General features: G+C 41.4%; 1 protein-coding gene across 9 annotated transcripts in view; it reads left to right on the forward strand.

Moving 5' to 3' along the window:
* LOC128992696 (syntaxin-binding protein 5-like) overlaps nucleotides 1–17,702 on the forward strand; it is a 420,306-nt gene that overhangs the window by 20,068 nt on the left and 382,536 nt on the right. The gene's annotated exons all lie outside the window — the stretch shown is intronic.

Raw genomic sequence — 17,702 nt, forward strand, 5'->3', positions numbered from 1 at the left:
ACCTAAAGGTGAGTGAGCGTAGCGAACGAGCTCACCCGAAGGCAAGTGAGCGCAGCGAACGAGCTTCAACCTAAAAGTGAGTGAGCGTAGCGAACGAACTAACCTGAAGGCAAGTGAGCGCAGCGAACGAGCTCCAACCTAAAGGTGAGTGAGCGTAGCGAACGAGCTAACCTAAAGGCAAGTGAGCGCAGCGAACGAGCTCCAACCTAAAAGTGAGTGAGCGTAGCGAACGAGCTCCAACCTCAAGGTGAGTGAGCGTAGCGAACGAACTTCAACCACGATTTGATTGAGCCATGCGTTTAGTTTAATTTTTTCCCATCTCCACCCCAAATTCGTGTTTAAACCTTAAATTTTACCTTAATTTCCCTATTTTTCGTGATTTTGATTGCGCAAGAGGTCCATTCTTCATGCCGATAATTTTCACCAACCCCCCCTAAGATTATTTTAAAATATTATTTTACCTCATTCTAACTCCTAAGATTTTATATCGATGCTTATTGATGTGAAGAAAGTTTTTTGAGGTTGTGACTTAGCAAATTTAATTTATCATAGCACCGGCCCTACATCGAGACACTAACATGTCAAGACTGGTTTGGTTTGCACTTAACAACCCCTCTATAGAATACTTCGCAACTGCCAAGTTATCACTACGTCTTTTACGCAAAAATGTTTTCGGACAAAAAATGTTTCCGGACTACATCCTGTCCCCCGTGAACATTTCTCATCACGGCTACTATTAAAAGGGGGCCTGGGGGCGGAGCCCCCAGCGAGCACAAGGCGAGTCTAAATAACTATACAGCCCGATGTGTAACTCACTCACTCAATGGGGATACTAATTCTAGACCACTTCTAGATGAGCTAGAGATCTGAAATTTGGCACACTTGTAGGTCTTGGGCCCAAACCCACGGGAAAATCCTAAAAAGTCGCATTTTTTTACATTAACCCCCCCGTAATCTCGAATTTCCCCCCCCTTGTTATTCTTATGGGAAATAACATTGAAAATTCCCGACTTTGGTATGGTCATATGAATCGTTTAGAAACGTGCTAGAGACTTCAAATTTGCGTAGTATTGTAGTAAGAGACCTTACATTACCGGTGGAATATGCAAAAGTCCCATTTTCAAATTTTAACCCACCCAAAAATCCAAAATGGCGGACCTCTGAAAACGAAAAAAACACTTTTTTTTCAACCGGATGTAGCTCGAAAACAGTAAGAGCTAGAAAAGATTTGAAAGAATCTTAGCGAAAGGAAATTAAATTTTCTACAAAACCCTCTTAGGCGTTTTCTAAAAATCGCATTCCTTCAGCTTCAAAAAACGCCCTACTTTCAAAATTTGGTAAATTTTTATTAAATTTTTACCGGTTTTCGCCATTTTTTCATACTTAAATAATTTTTTTTTCACAAATTATTATTGCTTTGTATTTTCCTTACTTTACTTTAAATTTTACTCATGACATGTTTTTTCGTAACTTTACTCCTTGACCCCCAAAACTTAATTTTAATCTCAAAATTTGAAGGTTTTTTGTCACTTTTACGAGCCCCATGTTATTCTTATGGAGAATAAGATTGAAATTTAATGACTTTGGTATGGTCATATGAATCGTTTAGAAACGTGCTAGAGACTTGTAATTTGGTAGTATTGTAGTAAGGGATTATAAGCTAATGGTGAAATTTTCAAAAGTCCCATTTTCAAATTTTAAGCCCCCCAAAAATCCAAAATGGCGTACCTCTGAAAACAAAAAAACACACTTTTTTCAACCGGATGTAGCTCGAAAACAGTAAGAGCTAGAAAAGATTTGAAAGAATCTTAGCGAAAGGAAATTAGATTTTCTACAAAACCCTCTAAGCGTTTTCCGGAAATCTCACTCCTTCAGCTTCAACAAACGCCCTACTTCCAAAATTTGGTAAATTTCTTTCAAATTTTTACCAGTTTTCGCTATTTTTTCATACTTAAATAATTCCTTTTCGCAAATATTATTATTGCTTCGTATTCTCCTTACTTTACTTTAAATTTTACACTTTACGTGTTTTTTCGTAACTTTACTCCTTGACCCCCAAAACTTAGGTTTAATGTCAAAATTTGAAAATTTTACGAGCCCCATGTTATTCTTATGGAGAATAACATTTACCCTATAAAAACCACCATAAATCCCCGTTCCCATGGTCCGTTCATGCTATAGATTTACTCTGGTTTACTTAAGGTTTTATCCTCCTATCGTATTTACAACCCCCCCCCAAATATTAAATCCCCCCCAATGTTATTCTTACAGGTGCATAATTCTAAATCACGTTTACCCATTTCTAGAATGACTAGATCTGAAATTTGGCATGATTGTAGATCTTGCGCCCTTTCCGAAAAGTGAAATTTTACAAATATAACTCCCCCCCCACGAAATATAGAATCCCCCCAATGTTATTCCTACAGGTGCATCGGTCTAAATCAATTTTACCCACTTCTAGATTAGCTAAAGATCTGAAATTTGGCTCAATTGTAGGTCTTGCGCCATTACCCATTTGTATTTACCCCCAACCAAAAAAGGGGGCCTGGGGGCGTCGTATTTTCAACCCCCCCCCTAATATTAAATCCTCCCCCCCTAATGTTATTCTTACAGGTGCATAAGTCTAAATCACGTTTACCCATTCCTAGATTTACTGGATATCTGAAATTTGGCATGATTGTTGATCTTGCGCCCTTTTCGAAAAGTGACATTTTACAAATATAACTCCCCCCCACGAAAATTAGAATCCCCCCCAATGTTATTCCTACACGTACATCGGTCTAAATAAATTTTACCCACTTCTAGATTAGCTAAAGATCTGAAATTTGGCTCAATTGCAGGTCTTGTGCCATGGCTCATTTCTATTTACCCCCAACAAAAAAAGGGGGCCTGGGGGCGGAGCCCCCAGCGAGCCAAAGGCGAGTCTAAATACTATACAATCCGATGTGTAACTGACTGGGGATACAAATTCTAGACCACTTCTAGATGAGCTAGAGACTTGAAATTTTCGGTGGTTGTAGGTCTAGTGCCCAAACCACCCATAAAATTCCAAAAAGTCGCATTTTCAAATTTTAACCCCCCCGAAAATTCGAATTCCCCCCCCCATGTTATTCTTATGGGGAATAACATTAAAAATGGCCGACTTTCGTGTTCCCATCTGAACCACTTAGAAACGTGCTAGAGACTTCAAATTTGCGTAGTATTGTAGTAAAAGATCTTACATTACCGGTGGAATATGCAAAAGTCCCATTTTCAAATTTTAACCCACCCAAAAATCCAAAACGGCGGACCTCTGAAAACGAAAAAACACTTTTTTTTCAACCGGATGTAGCTCGAAAACGGTAAGAGCTAGAAAAGATTTGACAGTATATCCAGGAACAGGAATTAAATTTTCTACAAAACCCTCTTAGGCGTTTTCAGAAAATCGCACTCCTTAAGCTTCAAAAAACGCCCTACTTTTAAAATTTTGTAAATTTTTTTACATTACCGGTGGAATATGCAAAAGTCCCATTTTCAAATTTTAACCCACCCAAAAATCCAAAACGGCGGACCTCTGAAAACGAAAAAACACTTTTTTTTCAACCGGATGTAGCTCGAAAACGGTAAGAGCTAGAAAAGATTTGACAGTATATCCAGGAACAGGAATTAAATTTTCTACAAAACCCTCTTAGGCGTTTTCAGAAAATCGCACTCCTTAAGCTTCAAAAAACGCCCTACTTTTAAAATTTTGTAAATTTTTTTCAAATTTTTATCGGTTTTTGCTATGTTTTCGTACCTAAATAATTATTTTTTGCAAATATTATTAATGTTTCGTATTCTCCTTAGTTTACTTTACATTTCACCCTTCACATGTTTTTTCGTAACTTTACTCCTTGACCCCCAAAACGCGTAGGTCAGTAACGCTGTATAGTCATTTGGTTCTCGCTCTAATTTTTGCTAATGGATTTGGCTACCCATGATTAAGTTTCACTGTCACTTCTTCCTATTTATTGGACTTGTTATTTTGGCGATTTTGCTGCAATTTTCTGTAAGCATGGAATTCTCTTGCGTTGCTGCTGGGTCGTTCCACCAGGGAGATCCCAGATTTACCGAGAGCAACAACGCTCAATGCATGGCAAATGCAACCTGTGCCCTCGCATGGCAAGCATTCTGCGGCGGATTCAGTACCAACGCTATTGACGCTATACTCATGGCGGGCGATAGCTTGTATACACTATCTCGCCGTGAGCATAGCATCACTAACCGGTATCTGTTCCCTGAGGACCTCGCCAGGCACTTCGTGGTTGCACACCATCGTGTTACCATCGAAGAAATTTCTTGTGTTTGGGACGGGTTGTATCCGTTACGAAACGATGGCCTAGATGAGGTGACCTCTTCCTTGTCTTCGGTTTTGGAAGCAGCTATGCCCGGTGACTCCGTTGATAGCGGTTTTTTGTTTACGGGACAGTTGGTGACAGTCGCTTTTTGGCGTTTCCAAGGGCGGCTGTACCTCTTTGATTCCCACGCGGTAAACGAAAACCGTCGTCGAGACATTGATGAGGCGAGAAATAAGGCTAGGGTGTTCGTCTGTAATAGTTTTCGTTCTCTAGCTTCCCTCATTTTGGTGAATTCTGCGTTCGTCGGTGGGCAGTACTCCGTCACAAAAATAAAGTTTTCCGTCAACGAAACTCAAACTGTCCACACGGTCGACTGTTCGGACAATGACTTAACTCAGTTATCAGAATCTGCCTCTGAGACAGTTGTTCAGAAAACCAAATGTCCTGGTAGACCAAAAACAATAAAGCGTGGTCGTCCAAAGCTTTTAGACACGACCCGAGAAGAGCAAGTGGATGCGGCGAAGAAGAAGTATAGGGAGACGCACGCTGACAAACTCCGGGATGACAGTCAACGTTACACTCAAACCCACCCTGAGGTGCACCGAAAGGCTGTTCAGCAATACGACCTGCGTAATCCCGGTGCTTCTGCTGAGAGAGTTCAGATTTTTCGCCTGAAAAATCCGAAAATGTCTGAACTTCGCTATATGCCCGCATCACTTGCTCGGTCCGTAGTCAAAAATGGCCCCATGTCTGTTTGGAATGGGGAGCCACTCAATGAAATACAACCATACAAATTAAAAAAAGTCAGTCTCTGGGTTGACGACGTTTACAGATGTCGTCATTGCCAAGGACGGCTCTTCGAGGAGGAGAAGAATAGAAAGCAATGGTGCTGCGGGGAAGGAGCGTTCAATGTTCTCGACATTCCTCCGTTGCAAGAACGCTTTTATTCCGACCGTCTCTTCCTGGAAAGAGCCCGTGCGTACAACGACCTGTTTGCTTTCTGCGCGCTCGAAGTGTCAGGCGGGTATCGTCATCCCAGTGGTCTTTCTTTTTTCAAGATCGAGGGAAGAATGTACCACCAGGTCTACAATCTGGACGCCCCAGGACAAAAGTTCACCACTCGTTCTGGGAACGTTCAGTTTGTGAATCGGTCCCGCCTGTATATTGACGATGGCGAAGAGCGCCGTAACATTGCGATGGGTAGATCGCTTGATGCCGAGATCATCGACGGTATTGCTGATTTCCTGTCTAGGGAAAATCCTTACATTGAGCATTACCGTCGATTGAGCAACGAGCCTTCCGTAACAGCTCACTTGGCTTTTGAAGTAACAAGCAGGTCTACCCATGGCCCTGTTCTCGGTGATCGGCAAACAGGCGTCGAAGTGCACGCCGTGCTCAGCAATGATGAAAACGACACTGAGCCCCGGAGACTGACTATATGGAAATCCGGTTCCGATAGACCTACATTTATTGATCTTTTACACCCCCTAATGGAACCTTTCCAATATCCCCTACTTTACCCGCAAGGCACTGTGGGATGGCACGTTGGCCGCCTTGATAACAAGGGTGCCAAACTGACTCAATTTAAGTACTCGCGGTGCCTCCTACTTTCTGAACCTCGCTTCTCTCACCTAGGCCGTCTCTCACAAGCTTGGCAGGTTGAGATGTTCGCGAGGTACGAGGAGGAGAAACTGCGTTACATTAAGTTTACGCAGCTGAAGAACACCGATAGTGCCTTGCGGGTGGGGCCGGTTGACGAGATTCGGAATGCACAGCAGGTCTTGAACGACATCGCTCGTGATGAAACCGTCCAAGGCGAGGGTGGGGTGCAGGCAGGAAAAGTCTACCTCCCAAGTTCGTTCACCGGGGGGCCCAGGTACATGAAAGTAAAATACGAAGACGCTATGGCAATCGTATCGCGCCTGGGTTCCCCCACTTTCTTTTTGACGTTTACTTACAACGCGACTTGGGAGGAAAACAAGAAAGCTTGCCCTCGTGGAGGTACTCGCAGTGACCCTAGCACTGCTTGCAGAGTTTTTAGGATCAAACTTCTGGAACTTCTCCGAGACCTGCGCAGCGGAGCAATGTTTGGACGCTCTGTCTATATCGTCTACGTCATCGAGATGCAAATGAGGGGCCTTCCTCACGCCCACATTGCATTCAAGATTGACGGCGACGGACCAGTTCAGGCGTCCGAAATTGACTCCATCATCCGCGCGGATATTCCCTCGGAAGAAGAGGCCGGAGGCCGACTGAGAAAGTTGGTCCTCAAACACATGATCCACGGTCCATGTGGTAATGATCATAGGACTGACTTTCTCTGTTGGGACTCTGCAAAGGGTTACTGCACCAAATACTTCCCCAAGCCCTGCTGTGAAACCACCCACGTCGACGAGAGGGGATTCGTCCAGTACAAGCGAGATTATACCAATCGGGGGACAATTGTATCACGCAATAAGAACATTATCGTACATGACGGTTGGGTTGTGCCTTATAATCCCGCACTGATGTTGAAATACGAGGCTCACATCAATTTGGAGCTGGCGTCTACTCGCCGCGTGATTAAGTACCTCTTCAAATATCTTATGAAGGGAGGATCTCTCCAGAACGTCACAGTTACTCCCTTCAGTAAGCAAGATGATGAGGTACAGCATTACGTGACGAAGAGAATGGTGGGTGCCAGTGACGCGTGCTGGCGTTTATTAAACTTTCCAGTATCAGAATCTGAGCCGGCTGTTGAATGTCTTCCCGTCCATCTGGAGGGCAAGCAGTCCGTCCTGTTTAGACCTGGCCAACTGGCAGAGGCAGCCGCTAGGAACAGCTCCAAACTCACCATCTACTTTGACCGGCCTCGTATTTCACTGTTTGACGACCTGACTTATCAGGGGTTCTATGAAACGTTTGTGGTTCATGTCAAGCGCCCAAAAACTGCGGAGATATACGAGCACCCCGATGGCGTCCATTTTATCACTGCCCGACAGCGTGGCGAGAAGGTGTGCAGACTGTTTTGGGTCTCACCGAGCAGGACAGAACAGTATTACCTGCGTATCCTGCTTATGACTGTATCTTGCCGTGGTTATGCCGACCTCCTGTCCCGCGGTGGACCAAACTGCCGCACTTTTCAAGGGGTCGCGCGGCATCTTGGCTTGGTGCAAGACGAACAGGAGTACCACTACGCACTGCGCGAGGCCGCCACTTTCATGACTGGCCCGAGACTTCGTTCTTTCTTTGTGATCCTCTGCAACATGGGGGCTCCTGCAGCTCTCCTGTGGGATGCTTTCCGTGATTCCATCTGCGAGGACCACATAGAGCGTAATCCTCTCGATGTTGAACTGGCCTACAAGCTAGGTCTCATCGATATTGATCGGAGTCTTCGTCGGCAGGGTTCTTGCGTCGCAGATCATGGCCTCCCCGATGTACACGATGACACGACGGAGTTGGGCAGAGAACTGCTCTTACATGGTGAAAATCAACAGAGAGTGTTTGTGGAGGAGTGGGTGCCAAAGCTCTCTGAAGATCAAAACCGCGTATTTGAGTACGTTACCTCCGTTCTCAATGCCCCTGCCAGCGGAACGTCGTCGAAAATCATTTTTCTTGACGGCCCGGGAGGCTATGGGAAGACCACTCTGATTCGTGTCATTCTCGCATACGTGAGAGGTTGTCGTCAGGTTGCACTGGCAGTCGCTAGCTCTGGGATCGCCGCGGGTAACATGCCTGGTGGAACTACAGCTCACAGCATGTTCCGGTTGCCACTCGACTTCGGTGACGGCACCGGCTTTTGGAACATCACCAACGGCTCCCAGCGAGCAGAGCTCATCAGGGCCGCAAGGCTCATTGTCTTTGATGAGGCCCCGATGGCACATCGGTTCGTTTTCGAGGTTCTTGACAGATCCCTGTGAGACCTCATGCGTTCCAGTGAGCTATTCGGTGGTAAAATATTCCTCTGTTGTGGCGACTTTCGCCAGATCGCGCCTGTCGTTGTAAACGCTCGTACTCCAACTGACATTGTTTGTGTCTCACTTCGGGCTTCCCATCTGTGGCAGCATTTCAAAATTTTTGCTCTGACAACAGCTCATCGGACTAGTAGTTCCACAGCCTATTCCGAATTCCTTCTTAGGGTAGGCAACGGAACTGTCAGTTCGACCACTTTCTTGGAGGGACGGAACGAACAAAGTCTAATTCCGCTGCTCGGGATTAGACAAGTGACGTCTTTGACTGATTTGGTCGATTCCGTCTTTCCCGCAAACGTCCTACTCGACTCTGATATGTGTTCGCGACGCGCAATCCTCTCGACTCTGATAGTGAACGTCAAGGAGATCAACGACCACATCTTGAACTCCCTCGACGGTCATCTGTACGAGCTGAGGAGCGCCGACACAGTCGACAGAGAAAACGACGATGGCCTGGATGTCGACGTTCAACTCCTGAACACGGCTACTGGCAAGGGCGTACCAGACCATGTTCTGCGGCTGAAGATCGGTTCTGTTTGCCTCATTATGAGGAACCTCAACATCGCTGAAGGACTCGTCAACGGCACTAAAGTCATCGTAATCGGCATCACCAACCGCCTGATTACAGTGAGACTTCCCGGACAGACGCAACCTATCGGAATTCCCCGGATTACCTTTACTTTTGCGTTTGTCGAGGGTTCGCCGTTACGTGTTCGTCGACGTCAGTTCCCACTGATGTTGGCCTATTGCATGACCGGACACAAGAGCCAAGGTCAGACAATAGATTCAGTCGGTGTTGATTTACGGACCGATTGCTTCACGCACGGGCAACTATACGTCTTGCTCAGTAGGGTCAGACATCCAGACCATATTGTTGTTCTCGTACACCCCGAACGTGTCCGAGATGGAATCGCATACGCAAAGAACATCGTGTATGGCGATCTCCTTCTCTAAACCTGATTTGACATTAGCAGTAGGCTAGGGGATCTGCTAAATCAAAACTCCCCGTTGTGACTTGACAACATCGGCAGTACGATAGGGGGCCTGCCTTATCAAAAGTCCCCGTTGTTGTATAAAGTAGTTAGTAAAGTTTACTAACTTGTACATTTGTAAATAATTGTAAATATGGTTCCGACGTTTCCTGGCCTCCCCGTGGCGGAACTGGATATGCCATAAATTGTATGGCTAACAGACAGGGAAACAAACATTACTTGATCTATTTTCATAAATATATACATGAATATCTACTATAATCTATTTAATTCATATGATACTTTACTATTATCAACTTATTCACTTATCAATCGACATACTAATCAATCTACTCATCTTATACAACAGTTCTCTAATTTGTACATTTGTAAGTAATTGTAAATATGGTTCCAACGTTTCCTGGCCTCCTCGTGGCGGAACTGGATATGCCATACAGTTTGTGGCTAACTGACAGGGAAACAAACATTACTTAATCTATTTTCATAAATATATACGTCATGAATATCTACTATAATCTATTTTCTATTTACATCATATATACATGAATATCTAATATAATCTATTCACATCATATAATACTTTACTATTATCAACTTATTAACCTATCAATGAACATCAATATAAATTTACTTATCTTGTACAAAAGTTTACTAACTTGTACATATTCAAATAATTGCAAATATGGTTCCGACGTTTCCTGGCCTCCTCGTGGCGGAACTGGATATGCCATAAAGTTTATGGCTAACCGACAGGGAAACAAACCTTACTTAATCTATTTTCGTAATTATATACTTGAATATCTACTATAATCTATTTACTTCATATAATACTTTACTATTATCAACTTATTAACTTATCAATCTCCTCTAATAAATTCATGAAATCGTTATTACTTTAATGTCGATTTTTACTATAACGAACCCTTCTCTCCTCATATTATTACTTCCTTTGACCAAAAACTCAATTGTAAAAATACTTGACTAACATACTCACTTACCGCAACTTAAAAAATGATTTTTTTATGAGGTGTTCCTTAAGCTAGAAGTTATCTTACTCAAAGTTAACTTATATAACTTAATATTGACGGTTTCACTTCTTGCTTTGTTACAACTTAACTCTAATCTACTAATGACGACTAACAGCTAGGGGGCCTGGGGGCGGAGCCCCCAGCGAGCCAAAGGCGAGTCTAAATTATATACAGCCGCTTGTGTAACTGACTCACTGGGGGATACAAATTCTAGACCACTTCTAGAAGTACTAGAGAGTTGAAATTTGGCACGATTGTCGGTCTTGGTACCAAACCCCCGGGAAAATTCCAAAAAGTCGCATTTTTTTATTTAAACCCCCCCCTTATTCAAGAATTTCCCCCCCAATGCTATTCTTATGGGAAATAACATTGAAAAATGCCGACTTTGGTATGCTCATCTGAACCACTTATAAACGTGCTAGAGACTTGAAACTTGGTAGTATTGTAGTATGGGATCTTACATTACCGGTGAAATTCGCAAAAGTCCCATTTTCAAATTTTAACCCCCCCAAATATCCAAAATGGCGGACCTCTGAAAACGAAAAAACACGTTTTTTTCAACCGGATGTAGCTCGAAAACGGTAAGAGCTAGAAAAGATTTGAAACAATCTTGCGAAAGGAAATTTAATTTTCTACAAAACCCTCTTAGGCGTTTTCCGAAAATCGCACTCCTTCAGCTTCAAAAAACGCCCTACTTTCAAAATTTGGTAAATTTCGTTCAAATTTTTACGGCTTTCGCTATTTTTTCATATTTAGATAATTCCTTTTCACGAATATTATTATTGCTTTGGATTCTCCTTACTTTACTTTAAATTTTACTCACTATGTTTTTTCGTAACTTTACTCCTTGACCTCCAAAACTTAATTTTAATCTGAAAATTTGAAGATTTTTTGCCACTTTTACGAGCCCTATGTTATTCTTACGGAGAATAAGATTGAAATTTAATGACTTTGGTATGGTCATATGAATAGTTTAGAAACGTGCTAGAGACTTGGAATTTAATACTATTGTAGTAAGGGATCATAAGTTTATGGTGAATTTTTCAAAAGTCCCATTTTCAAATTTTAACCACCCTAAAAATCCAAAATGGTGGACCTCTAAAAACGACAAAACACATTTTTTTCAATCGCCTATAGCTCGAAAACGGTAAGAGATAGAAAAGATTTGAACGGATTTTCATGAACGAGAAACAAATTTTCTACAAACCTTTATGAGGCGTTTTCCGAAAATCGCACTCCTTAACCTTCAAAAAACGCCCTAGATTCAAAATTTGGTAAATTTCTTTAAATATTTACCGGTTTTCGCCATTTTTGCATACTTTAATAATTTGTTTTTGCAAAAATTAATATTGCTTTGTATTCTCCTTACTTTACTTTAAATTTTACACATCACGTGTTTTTTCGTAACTTTACTCATTGACCCCCCAAACTTAGGTTTCGTGTCAAAATTTGAAAGTTTTTACGAGCCCCATTTTATTCTTATGGAGAATAACATTTACCCGATAAAAACCACCATAAATCTCCGTTCCCATGGTCCGTTCATGCTATAGATTTACTCTGGTTTACTTAAGGTTCCATCCCCCTAACAGGTGCATTGGTCTAAATAAATTTTACCCACTTCTAGATTAGCTAAAGATCTTAAATTTGGCTCAATTGCAGGTCTTGCGCCATGGCCCATTTCTATTTACCCCCAACCAAAAAAGGGGGCCTGGGGGCGGAGCCCCCAGCGAGCCAAAGGCGAGTGAATATTTATACAATCCTATATAAAATGGCTTCAAATCTGAGACGAACAGACTACTAAACCAAAACTCCTCGACCAAAACCCACACATCCCATGTTGATAGGATCCTTGTCGATTGCCCACGTATAAAAAAGAGAATGAGTAATTATTGTGATTGCTAGTCCCATGTTCTGGGAGACTTATTAGATATTATGGTAATATACAGACTGAATGTCCTGATATTGTGATGTATCCGTGTCACTGACACTTACACGGAGACCCCGCCCTACACTGTGATACTACTGTTGGTTCTGTGTTTGGTTGTGACTGTGGTAGTGATAGTATACGTTGTAAATGATTTTGACATTGTAAATGATTTTGTAAAAATGATGTAACATTGAAACCCCTTATTGTATTGACTGTATAGATATACTAATCTCATAGACATAACACATACTGTAAAACATTCATAACATTCTGTTGTATTTTGACTTTGGTTATTGATGAATGAATACTACTAAGTTTATTTTTCTCTAACAACTACCACATAACCATAGGCCTTTATGTCTCATTGTTACACAAGTAGGCAAGTTTCCATCGACAAAGTTGGACGCCACTCAATGTTTTCATCAAGTCTACTTTCAATTCTTCGACTGTTTCACCGATTTGAAATTTTCTGAACAATTCCTTGGTCGTTAGGAAAACGACTGAGTTTTCGTGTCAGGATGCCATCAATACAGTATCTGTCTGGACTGTTCCACCGTTTATTGTAACATTTATTTTACAATCTTGATTACTTATAAAAGACTTATTTGATTTGTAACCAAAATAATTAATTATATTCGTTAGGTTGCAACCTAATTTTAGTTGAAAACAATATCAGATACAACATACACTACCGTAGTCGGTAGTCATTTAATTTTACCATTCTTTTGGATCAGTCGAATACAGATTTAAGGTTAGTTCCGTCCCATAATGGGTGTTTTCTCGGTGAATGTTTACTTCTTTTTACTTTCCCAATTTAAATACCACTAACCACATAAATTCGTTGGGTAAAAATTGGGTTTTGTAGGAAACAAAAAATAACATTTCTAAGTTTTTATGGGGGTTTTTTCCTAGGACGCTAGGCACGAGCCTGGGATTGTTTTTAACATTACTTCAGGCTAGACCTATAAGGGTTGCGGCATTACCACTTACATAAAATCCATTGGTGACTTGGCGGGGATCGAACCCGGGATCTCAGGGACTGAAGTCCCGCGCTCTAACCACTACGCCAGCTCGCTCCTCAAGTTTTTATGGTTAAACTGAACTAAGTTAAAACATTTGGTCAATCTTATCTTCACCGTAGCAGCAAACCTAAGTACTTGTTAAACCTAGTGTTATTTAAACAGGGAACAAATCGGACATGTTTAAGGGAACATTTTAGTGTAAAATCAAATCAGGCAAATAGAACCTTAGTCTGCACTTATGCTGTGGATACCCAAGGCATCTCACTCTATTCTACACTCACTATTCACTCATATTTGGATTGATATTCCCCTAGTTGAGTCCTTACGGTTACTGATATTATAAAGAAAATAAATTATGCCGAGTTCGATTTTTTTTAAACGTCACAAATGCTTTTAAATATACTTTAGTTAAAATGTTACAGTCCATATATTCAACAGTCCAATCAGACTGTGATTAATTCCAACTTCAAGAGACAAAATACGACTTAAGTTGATTTAATAAAAACGTACTCGGATCATAAACTACCCCGACATACGACATGTGTTCAACATAAACATGACAGAGAGAGGGAGTCTTGCTACAGAAAAGTGTGGAAGTTTCAAAAGAAACTGTCTTCTGCAGGATGTTTTCCTTGCATTTGCCACACAATACATTCAATCTGAACGCTAATGTTTTCAAAATATATTTTACGCTTATACGCTTTTATAAGAGGCCCATTGTACGCAATTCAGTGTATAGGTGGAATTTCAATGGGAATTCAGGTTTTGTAGGGTGTATTTTTTTATCAGTTTTTACTACTGAGTTGTGTGGGGGGTGCTTATTCATTATTTCACTGCGTAGCTGGTTGGCTAAAAGTTTAAACGGATTAAATTATTTTTTACATTTTTTAAAGTGCTCGCCTAGTTGGTTGCAAATTTATTATAAAAAAATAGGATCATTTCAATTGTTTGAATTTAGACCCAACTGTCCTTAATTGGTAATTATTGGTCCGGCCTATTATTAGCTTTTAGCCTACGACTCTCTAGTAAAAAAATCCCTCAAAGAGTTTTCTATTGAAATCCCTCCAACCTTTAGAAAGATGCAAGTTTGCCCTTCCTGGAAAAAATCCTCCGGTTCACCAGCATAAACTGAGGCAGATAAAACAATGGCATTGCCAAACTATCTCTTCCTCAATAAAGGGGGTTCTCACAAGTCATAGAGGTTTCACAAAATTTTCCAGCAACGCATTTTTGAGGCCCATCGGTTTTACCGGTGTTGCCATGGGAGCAACTAACCTCCAGACGCAGTTTTCATTAGTCCCATTCAAAATGCCGGCCACGTTCGCGCTCATTGGTCTGGCGCATCCAGATCCCTGTTGTCACATTTATTTAAGCGATCTGCCTGATTGCTTTTCTAATTTTGTGACTGTTTTATTTGCTTTTCGACTTCACAATGTCGTTTGTGGAATGAATATTGTAGGTTGTAAATCTATCGATATTCAGACTTTTTTTAGCGCTATGGATATTTTAGTGGTTTTGGTAGCCTGACAAAAATGTCAATGAAAAATGTCCCCGGTTCGATCCTGAGACATGTCAGGAAGGTAATGAATCGAAACCTGCCCCAGCTGTTCTTGGTCAGTATATGATTACAGAGCCCCCTGCTTTGAAAAAAATCTGATGATTTTTACTCGAGATATCTTTCTAACGGGCACAAGAAAATATTGAAATGTATAGGTAAGAGAAGGTGCTTTTAGCTTCTGGAGACATTAAAATGGAAAATTAAATCGGCCTTGGGTCCAGTTTTTTTTTTTTTTTTTTTTTTTAAGGCCACAAAGTCTAATCGATCTACTAAATAAACCTTTACTGGTTTCTGTAAAACCTGAGAGGTTTTTTTTTACGGTTTTCAGGAGTGGTCGGAACACCTCCAATGACAAATGCGTTTCCGATACATTGGTGATAATTTCTTCTGTGGTCGAACGCCCAGTCGGGATGGCAGCGGAAAAACCTTTCTTACTTTTTCAAACGGACACATGATTCTTTAACCATTTTACGCTTGTATTTGAACGTTATCAGTACGTTGGGACATGAGCACAAGGTCGTGTATTTTTACAACTTGAATTTTGTGAAGTTTGGTTAAATATTTTCTTCTTTCTAGATTCTAGGAATTGTTTTTCATATTAATTCAGCTGATGTTATAGGGGTCGTGCCATTAAATTCTACTTAGATAAACACAATTGCTGATTGGAGAGATTTTAACCCGGTACCTCGGGGACCGAAGTCCTGCGCTCTACCATCAGACTAGCACGCTCCCCAAGCTAGGTCTTGGTTATAGACATTCTTAGCCAAGACCATTCTAAGCCCAACTATCAACTACAGCTGCGTCCAGTTTCGAGAAATCAAACTGGCTTTTTTCAGCATTGAACCGTTGATCTTACGATTGCCAGGGTTGAACTTTAGCCGATGATATACTTAGGGATTTTATTTTGTCATGAAGAACTTTAGATTTAGATGAGTTACTTACGGAACCCTGAACCCTCTGCTATACATGAGTTACTCACGGATCCCATATTGATGAGTTAGTTATTGATTCCGTTTGAACAGTGGGACGTTCACTCCGATATAGACACCATGATGTGTCATAGTTTAAAGCCCCCCATACACTATCCAACATGTTGGACGGACATGTCGGGATCCGACGTCTTGTCGAACATATTGGACAGTGTGTGGGTTCCGACCCGACATGCTCGACGGATATGTCAGGTCGGATGCTCGGTCCGGTAGCACTACCCAACTCGAGCCGTCCGCCTGACATGTTGGCCACAGTTTCCAGTTAACTTGTACTTAGCGAGTTGTGCGTGATAACCGTCCTATTTTTCCATAATGTCATTTAATAATAATAAACAGTTCTGGTCAGAATTTTTTAACTCTACAGAGACCAGAAGGCGTTGTGGGCTGTCAAAAGTAAACTCTATTGCAACAAACATGCACATAGGGGCAGGATATCCTGATGGAAAAGTGCAAGGAACTGTATCCAGAGTGTGATTTAAAGTTCGTTAAAAATAAAATTGAAAATTTAAGAGCCTAGTTCCATAGGCTCTAAAAATCCCTAAAATCATCGCTGAAAATCCCCCTGAAACAGCTAACAGTCGTCTCAAAATCCATCTCAGAACTAATATTTCACCTGACTTGTTGGGTAACATGCTCGACAGTGTGTGGGAAACACCCGACATAAGTCAGGTTGGATGATGGGTCCGTCGTCAGGTCAGGTTGTCAGGTCGGGTGGCATGTTCGATAGTGTATGGGGGGCTTAAGGCGAAAGTATGTACATAAATATGTGAGATGCTTTAAGTATGAGAACGATGGTGCTTAAATATTTTTAGTAGACGAAAATGTTGGATGAAAAACTGTCGAAATATGTATTTTCTTCAAGCAGGGACCCTTATAACAAGTTTGAAGTGTTTAGCTGGCGAAGCACATAATTATCTGGGTAGCCGAGTGGTTATAGTGCTCGCCTTCAAATCTGAAGGTCTCTGGTTCGAATCCGAGCGAGATCGTTTCCAGACCCAGATGCCATTTGTCATTGGGCTATGAATTAATGATCGGGGGGTTGGGCTATCTAACAAAAAGGTCGACGTTAGATAACAACAAGACCAGGATTTGGACCGTTCCCATTCAAAACTTAAAAAATGCCACTGGCGTAAATACACAAAAAAGAAGCAGTGTACAAAACATCAATTACAGCGTTGGTTTGGTTTTCACACCTTTTGCAACAACTAACCTAAAGGATACAAAACACAACAGCACCCAATAAATCTCTGCTAAACATCTTTCCTTTTTATTGGATCACTAGCTACGGTAAATATCTCCACCATGACTTTGGGAGATATTTTAACGATCAACAACTATATATTGTTTTTACACAAAACAATGATATCGATTATACAATATGGCCGCCTTTCACTTAGGAAGTGGTAATTTAAGTCGCCAGTGTGGATCGGAGGAGCATCAAATGATAAATGCGTTTCCAATACATTGACGATGATTTCTTCAACGGATTAATGGCTGGGAAACCTCTCGGCTTGAACTCTCCAACCACTCAAATTGGACACAATGACGTGTTAGTTTGTGGTGTTCGTTTAAATATGTTTTTGAAGAAGGACCGAGGAATGAGTTTATTTTGGATTGCTTGATTGATACAGTTGATTTACTGGACGTACATGTTGTTACTCAGTAGTGGTGCCTTAAAATTATCTTAATAAACTCGTGTGGGGGATGTCTATAAGGTCTTCAACAATTCGTTTTGTGCTAATTAAACTTAGTTAAGAAGACAAGCCGCTCACAAACGTTTATTGGAGGCTGAAAGCTACGTATTGCTGTTTATGCCAGCTGTCATCGACATTTGGGGACCGAGCAGATTTTTGCATCCCTAGGGCCGAAGCTGTTTACTTGATTACTTACATTACAACATTAATACATGTAAAATACACA

The sequence above is a fragment of the Macrosteles quadrilineatus genome, unplaced genomic scaffold, assembly GCF_028750875.1.
Source record: "Macrosteles quadrilineatus isolate MER2022 unplaced genomic scaffold, UCM_ALF_1.0 Scaffold_4__1_contigs__length_99947679, whole genome shotgun sequence".
In the NCBI taxonomy this organism is placed as follows: domain Eukaryota; kingdom Metazoa; phylum Arthropoda; class Insecta; order Hemiptera; family Cicadellidae; genus Macrosteles; species Macrosteles quadrilineatus.